This window comes from Sesamum indicum, linkage group LG1 (assembly GCF_000512975.1).
Source record: "Sesamum indicum cultivar Zhongzhi No. 13 linkage group LG1, S_indicum_v1.0, whole genome shotgun sequence".
NCBI lineage: Eukaryota > Viridiplantae > Streptophyta > Magnoliopsida > Lamiales > Pedaliaceae > Sesamum > Sesamum indicum.
The window spans coordinates 5,264,035-5,272,683 of record NC_026145.1 but is presented as its reverse complement, the minus strand read 5'-3'; the positions used below and the strand labels follow the sequence as shown (position 1 = coordinate 5,272,683).

At 35.6% G+C, this 8,649-nt stretch overlaps 1 pseudogene; it reads left to right on the top strand.

Moving 5' to 3' along the window:
* LOC110012137 lies at nucleotides 1–4,239 on the top strand (annotated as a pseudogene).

Below are 8,649 nucleotides of genomic sequence, written 5' to 3'. Positions count from 1 at the left end.
ATGGGTGTCAAGAAACCTACGTAAAGTTAGAAATTGATGAATGACCAGTCCTATATATGAATCATATAAGAACTGTGCTATACAAAACGTATCATACATATGTTCAATCAGAAAACTACAAGAACCTCTACGTTTCAAATGTCGAGGCAGAGGTTGATACTATTTCTCAGACATACTGCTCCTGTGCATTGAAGTTCTTATGTTAATGTTATGACTAACTTCCAAAGGCCTAGTTGTTTCATTTCTGATCCTTTTGACATTAGGACTCAAGAGACCTCTATGGCTAAAACCGTATGATTTCAGCAACTGATTATCAGCGAAATTGAAAGCTTTCTCCATGCTTTGTAAACACCTCTCAAGCGAATAATCCCCATAACCCCCACACGGTTTACATCCCACGAAATGAGTCACAAACGGCCATCTCTCGTCTCCCAAGCCTGAGTGATACCTTTCAATATACTCTTCATACCGATCAACTAACCCCATATAGTACCCGTGCAAGTAGTATGAATTCTCAAGAAACACCTTATCCATCCATTCATCTTTTCTTGAGATCAGCAGATATATCAGTGCAGATTGGTCGTCTGCTTCAAATGTTGGCTGCCCTTCAAGTTAGCCGTCAAAATCTTCCCAGCCTCATCACGTACACGGCCCTTTGCCTTCGGTTTGATTAACTCAGCAATTGAATTAGGTGGCCCCGCTATTCGCCATCATCCTAGATTGTTGAATTTGGTACAGGATGAATTGTTCCTTAACCTCATGCAGATTGGACTGTCAATGAGTCCCTTGATTCTCTCTATGGTCTGTAGCATTGTCCTCAACTTATATCAGCATTTGTGCACCGAGCTTCAGCTTCATCTTGAAGCTTTCTTTTCCTGTGTGATATTGAGACTTGCACAAAGTCGATTTGGGGCTTCATACCAGCAGCAGGAGGTTGCAATAGAGGCCCTAGTTGATTTTTGTAGGCAGAAAACCTTCATGGTGGAAATGTACACAAATTTAGACTGTGATATAACTTGTGGTAATGTGTTTGAAGAACTTACCAATTTATTGTCAAAGAGCGCTTTTCCAGTGAATTGTCCTTTGTCCAGTATGCACATTCTTGCATTAGATGGTCTGATTGCTGTGATTCAGGGAATGGCTGAGAGGATAGGCAATGGATCAGTTGTTTTTGAACGAACTCCTGTATATCTTGAGGAGTATACTCCATTTTGGATGGTGAAATGCGAGAATTATGGTGATCCTGATCACCTGGTGCCTTTTGTTCGCAGAAGGAAGTATATCAAGAGAATGTTGATGATTGGAGCTGATCGCTTCAACCGGGATCCTAAGAAAGGACTAGAGTTTCTTCAAGGAACACATCTGTTGCCTGAAAAGCTTGATCCGCAGAGTGCGGCTTGTTTTTTCCGCTATACTGCTGGACTAGATAAAAATCTTGTTGGAGATTTTCTTGGAAACCATGATGAATTTTGCGTTCAGGTTCTACATGAATTTGCTGGAACATTTGATTTTCAGGATATGAACCTTGATACTGCATTGAGGCTCTTTCTGAAGACTTTTCTACTGCCTGGAGAATCTCAGAAGATACAAAGGGTGCTAGAGGCATTCTCAGAGAGATATTATGAGCAATCACCACAGATTTTAGCCAATAAAGATGCTGCTCTCTTGTTGTCTTATTCCCTCATAATGCTTAACACGGATCAGCATAATGTACAGGTGAAGAAGAAGATGACTGAAGAGGATTTCATTAGAAATAACCGGCACATTAATGGAGGTAACGATCTCCCGCGTGAGTTCCTCTCTGAACTGTATTACTCAATCTGCAAGAATGAGATTCGCACCACACCCGAACAAGGTGCTGGTTTGGCTGAAATGACTCCTAGCCGATGGATTGATTTGATGCATAAGTCTAAAAAGACTTCTCCATACATCGTAGCTGATTCCAGAGCCTACCTTGACCATGACATGTTCGCTATCATGTCTGGTCCAACGATTGCTGCCATCTCTGTGGTATTTGATCATGCAGAATATGAGGATGTTTACCAAACATGTATTGATGGATTCTTGGCTGTTGCAAAGATATCTGCATGTCATCATCTTGAAGATGTTATGATCTTGTAGTGTCTCTGTGTAAGTTCACCAACATTGTTGAATCCCTAATCTGTTGAGGAGCCTGTTCTAGCCTTCGGTGATGATGCAAAAGCTAGAATGGCAACTGTTAATGTTTTCACTATCGCAAATAGGTACGGTGATTTTATTCGTACTGGTTGGAGAAATATTCTTGACTGCATCTTAAGATTGCACAAGCTTGGCCTTCTACCTGCTCGGGTGGCCAGTGATGCAGCTGATGATTCAGAGATGTCATCTGATCCTGGACATGGGAAGCCTCTTACAAACTCACTGTCTTCTGCTCATATGCAAGCAATTGGTACCCCTAGGCGATCATCTGGTCTGATGGGCCGATTCAGCAAGCTCTTAACTCTGGATACTGAAGAGCGAAGGTCACAACCTACTAAACAACAACTTGCTCATCAACGCACGCTTCAGACAATTCAGAAGTGCCATATTGACAGCATTTTTACAGAAAGCAAGTTCCTGCGAGCTGATTCATTATTACAGCTTGCACGGGCACTCATATGGGCTGCTGGCCGACCTCCGAAGGGTAATACATCGCCTGAGGATGAGGACACTGCAGTTTTCTGCTTGGAATTGCTAATCGCGATTACACTGAACAACCGTGACAGAATTGGACTTCTCTGGCAGGGTGTTTATGAGCACATAGCTAATATAGTTCAACCAACAGTTGTGGCTTGTGCCTTAGTTGAGAAGGCCGTTGACTTCTTCGTATTTGCCAGCGGCTGTTGCCATATAAGGAGAACTTGGCTGATGAACTTTTGAGATCACTGCAACTGGTTCTCAAGCTTGATGCACGAGTTGCTGACCAATACTGTGAGCAGATCACTCAGGAGGTCAGCCGCTTGGTGAAAGCAAATGCCACTCATATTCGGACTCCAATGGGATGGCGAACCATTGCTTCTCTACTCTCTATCACAGCTTAGACACCCAGATGCTTCTGAATCAGGATTTGAAGCCCTCTCATTTATAATGGCTGATGGAGCCCACCTGTCCCCAGCTAATTTCGTACTTTGTGTAGATGCAGCGAGGCAATTTGCAGAATCTCGTGTCGGACAGACTGATAGATCTGTCCATGGTGTGGATCTTATGGCAGGGTCTGTTGCTTGTTTGGTACGGTGGGCCCAAGATGCTAGAGAAGCTATGGCAGAAGCAGAAGCTGCAAAATTGTGCCAGGATATAGGGGAGATATGGCTGAGGCATGTCCAGGGATTAAGAAAAGTTTGTTTGGACCAGAGAGAAGTCAGAAACCATACTCTTCTATCACTTCAGATGTGCCTAACAGGAGTAGATGAGATTCACCTTCCTCTTGGCTTCTGGCCTCACTGCTTTGAAATTGTTATATTCACAATGCTCGATGATTTGGCTGAAATTGCGCAAGGGAACCTTCAAACTCAAAAAGAATACCGGAACATAGAAGGGACACTTGTTCTTGCCTTGAAATTGTTCACAAAATTGTTCTTACATTTACTCCAGGAGCTATCGAATTGACAAGCTTCTGCAAATTGTGGCGTAATGTGATTGGTCGGACGGAAAAGTATATGAAGCTGAAGGTTAAAAGGGGTGAGAAACTTCAGGAGTTAGTCCCTGAACTTCTCAACAACACCCTGCTCGTCATGAAGACAAAGGGAGTCCTCATTCCGACCAGTACTCTTGGGGGAGATAACCTGTGGGAACAAACATGGTTGCATCTGAATAAGATATTCCCATCTCTACAATCGGAAGTGTTCCCGTGGTGGTACAAGTCCTATTTATAATGAAACTTCTGCCCAAAACGAATAGCCAAACGACCAGATAACCTGAGATGAGATGATGGGCAGACAACATCAGCTTATGTTTATTATGCCTCTACCCTTCTTCCACTTTCCAAAGTGAAACTTGCCGCATTAGATAAGTATAGCTGGTAGGTTGAAGTTTCCCCTGTCTGTATCTTTTACGAGTGCTTTACCATATAGGAACCACTTTGATTTTTGTTTTCTGAGAATACAAGACGACAACATTGGCTTGAATGATGATGGAGGAGGAAGTTGAGTGGGTTCTTTGCAGAGACTGTAGCATCGTGCTTATATTGTACAGAATTTGAACTTCTAACCTTTATGACGAGTATATTGCAGTTTGTCCCAGGACAGCGGAAGCTTCTTTGTTTGAGTTCATGCTGCTCGACTATGAAATGGCGTTGACTACTGAATCATGTTCTGAAATTGCTTTAAGGCTATATTTGAATGGAAGAATTTGGAGTAAAAATTTTAAAACGGGTACACTTTAAATAGTTTGGAAATTTATTACAATGCTATAAAGTATGGTAAAATTCAAAATTCAAAAGTTTGAAATCGTTTGGACAAAAGGGTCATTTACAAGGTGTTCTCGTGAGGTTTGTTATAATTACAATTATTTTTGCATTATTTGAAAAATTATATATACTACCTAAGAGAATCTCATTTTGATCTCATATATTAGGCACCCTTCATTTCTGATCTCATTTGTTTTGTCTTAGTTTTGGTTCCAATGTCAAATCGTTGACAGAATACGTTAATTGTCGTTAAAAAGGCATGTGTCTTTCACATGATACGTATTTAGAGAAAAATATATACATAACCTCACACAAAATAGGAAAAAAAAATCATAAATTAGAGTTACTCCACCATTTTCTCTCTTCTAAAAAGCACTCAAATCCAATTTTCAATTTAAAAAAAATGACGTCAACAAGCGATTCGACTTCTACATGTCTAAGAACCTCGTGGACGATCTTGAATCCGAAAATAAGATTCTATGATTATGATAATAGTGCAAGTGGGTGTGGTTTTTTCGTGTAGGCAGAACCATTAATGTGCACAAAGGCGAAGAGAATCATAAATCTTAAATATCACCCAACATAAACTATTTTTTTGAAATAAGAAATTATTAAACTTTGGGCCACGAATACTTATTCTTCTAGTATAATATGCTTTTTCTACATGCTTTTTATGGGAGATTAAAAAAAAAAGGGGGTACATGACAATTTTTAGTAGGAGTTCTTGAATATCTAAATGAAAATGGAATTCTCACTCAATGAAATTCTTTAAAAAAAGATCATGGTTGAATAGTTTCTAATAAGAGAGAAATCGAACTTAGGTATATTTTGAAACACTGAACCACCTTGGCCTCAATTGCATAAAAAGACTTTGTCCTACAAAGTACTTGAGTGTATGGGATAGTCTTGCACACACCAAGGAACTAGTGGAAGTATGGTTTATATTACAAACAAATTGTAAATCTAAAACATTAGGGGTGATAAAAGCAATTTCAAAACCGCTTAAATTGCCAAAACCAAACGTAGTCAAATTGTTTATCACAATTTACTGAGCAAATCGTAATTTTAAATTTAGAGTAAAACTACACAACACTTATTGGAATGAGTTTGGTGGTATTAAAAAATGGCAAAATTTCAAACCCGTTAAATATTATTTAATTTTTTAAAATTATGTATATAAAATAATTTGATAAAATTAATTGGCTGTTAAAAAGATCTAAATATTTAATTTGTAGAAGTCCAAAGTACATAAGTTGTCAAATGTGCATATTGCCAAAGCCTACTTTTATAAACTTTAGACTTGAGCTCTCAAATTATAAAAAAGAAAAAACCCTATGATTTTATATTTCTTGAAGGAAAAACAGAAAAAGAAAATAAAGTTATTGGAGATCAAAATTCTTTACACACAAGTTCTTTACTTCTTCATACTCAAGTTTTCATTTGTTAGGTGATCTCTCTCTCTCTCTCTCTCTTCATTCTTTTGTAGTACAAAAAATTTAGATTAAAATACAAAAATTTAAAAGATCAATATGAAAGGAATTTCAATAGCTTTAAACTTATATAAATTAGTAACCATCGCACACCATAAAAAACAGTTTCTTTTATTCAATATAAAAACACTAATCTACTAAATATTTAATATTGTCCTCCCATATCCCTCATCACAGTTTTTTTATTTAAAATATTATTTTTCCATCTCTTGTTTATTTTATTTTTAATTATTTTATTTATTTTGGTTTTACTTAGGTAAAAACAAAATTATTTCATAATAAATTTGATAATTATTTATAATTTTAAATTTAAAAAATTAAGCCAATGTATTCAATGTGTATATGTTGCTATTTTTTAAAGTAGCACCACTAAATCAAACTAAAATGGGATATTTGTGATACAAATGTGAAATTAATGACTCACATCACACATTTTTGTTTTAATGTAAAATTCACTTATATTTAATTCAAATAGGATATTTGCCTATGAAACGAAGTGTGACGCCCCAAAAGATTATAATATCTAATTGGGGGATTAATTGATAAATTTTTATGAAACTTAGTTAATTGATAAATAAATTATAGGTCATAATTGGAATATAATAAAACTTGAACGGATTAAATTGGAGTTCATTATAATATTTGAGGATAATTTATATTAATTAAGAAAATTTAGGAGGGATGTGATGGATATTTTGAGAAAAGTCTAATTAAATAAATAAAATAATAATATTATTATATATCAATAAATAATAATAATAATAATAATAATAATAATAATAATGTTATATATATTAGTAATAAGATATATATATCACAATATATACATATATATATATATATATATTGAAAAGAGTAGAGAAAGAGTTGAGAGTGGGCTCTGGCCCACCTCCCACCGCCTCACCCTCTCTTTCCTTTTCTTTTCTTTTGTTTTGTTGTTGTTCTTGCTATACACACAACACACACACAATTTCAGCGAAAAGAAAGAGAAAGAAACAGAGGTACGAGCTATCATTTTAATTTTTATTAATTTATGTAATTATATTACTTAATTAGTTCATTTATTAAATATTGTTTATATTAAGCGATGTATTATTTAATCGAAATATTTTATAAATTTGGCTATTTAAAATAATGTCAAATTAAATATCAAATTGGATATAAAAATGATATCGTTGGTCAATTAGATTATTAAATTTATTAGATTTGAAGATATAAAAATGATATCGTTGGTCAATTAGATTATTAAATTTATTAGATTTGAATATTACTATAGCTAATTCATACAATTCCATCGAAATTATTAACCAAATACGCAATCCTATGTATTATTGTTCAATTAAATTGTATAATAGCGAGAAATTGATAGAAAATTCATAGAAATATTCCAAAAATTATATTTAATAAATGGTATGTTAATAAAGAGGAAAAATGAAGATTTGTATTTCGATAGAAATTGAATATTAAAGAATTATTAGAAATTGTACGAATAATACTAAATATTATATTTAAAAAGAAATTACGATATTCTCGATATATTAACTGTATGTGGTATAACTCATTATAGGATACGTGGGTAAAGTGAAAACACTGAACCACTACCTATTGGATAGATAAAAGCGTTGTAAGGTCGATATAGGTAAATAATTAATATTATCTATATATATTCCCTTTATTTGTGGTTTTACTGTTATATGAATTTGTGGTTCATGCTGACATTGATTTATTTGAATGTATACGAGTGATGGATGATTTGATTTGATTGACGATATTGTGTACGTGGAATGAGAGTATGCGTTGAAATATTATGTTTGTTGTTTGATGTATTGTGGATGTTTGAAATGAGAATATGTTAATATATTGTTTTACGTTACTAGTTTCTTACAATAATGGTAATAGTGGAAATGAGGGAGTGGTGGAAATTGAATATAATTGTGGTGTGAATACTCCTTGATATATATATATATATTTTTAACACCCGAAGGTGGGGGAAGCTTTTCGGGGTCCCCGTCCCTTCTTCATTGAAATTAAACTAATAGTCATCGCTACATCATTACTGCAACAAAATCATAAACGGGGAAGTACTATTCCTTTACATTGTAACAATTTCTTCCAGCGACATTATGTTTTGTATTTCTACTGCCATCTTTTTTTGATTCGCCTTGTCCGAATTCTTGGACCATAAGAGTTGCTCCTTTGTTTCATCACTCGGTTTTTCTCCTTCGAATTCTTGAACAGGTAATCCGATTGCTCGTTCATAGGGAATTGATTTTTGGGCAGTCTAGTCGGAGTGGCTAGCTCTTGTAACAGCTGCTCTACGGATTCTGTATCAACTGGGTTGCGATTGGTCAAGCAGATCGGGTCGCAAATTTTCAAAGGCCTGGCATTGCTGTCCATAATCTCTCCCTCTTCTGAATTCTGATCCTCCTCTGTATTCTGTTCGAGTAGCATGATAGCATTTTCCACATGTGTCCAATTTCCGTCAGCCACTTTATACTCCAAATTCTCATCCCCCATTTTATCATTAACACAGGTAGTGTCAGCAACATCAATAGAGACAACATTTTCATGCACAACCATGTGATCCTTTAATTTGCTCGCCGCATTTTCAAAAATAAAAATGGAATCAACACTAGCCACATAGTCAGTTCTATATTCAGTGTGGTACCTATCATTTTTTTGTTATCTGAAATTGTTCTGCTCGGTCCACCGTCTTTGAGCATTCACCTGTTTGCC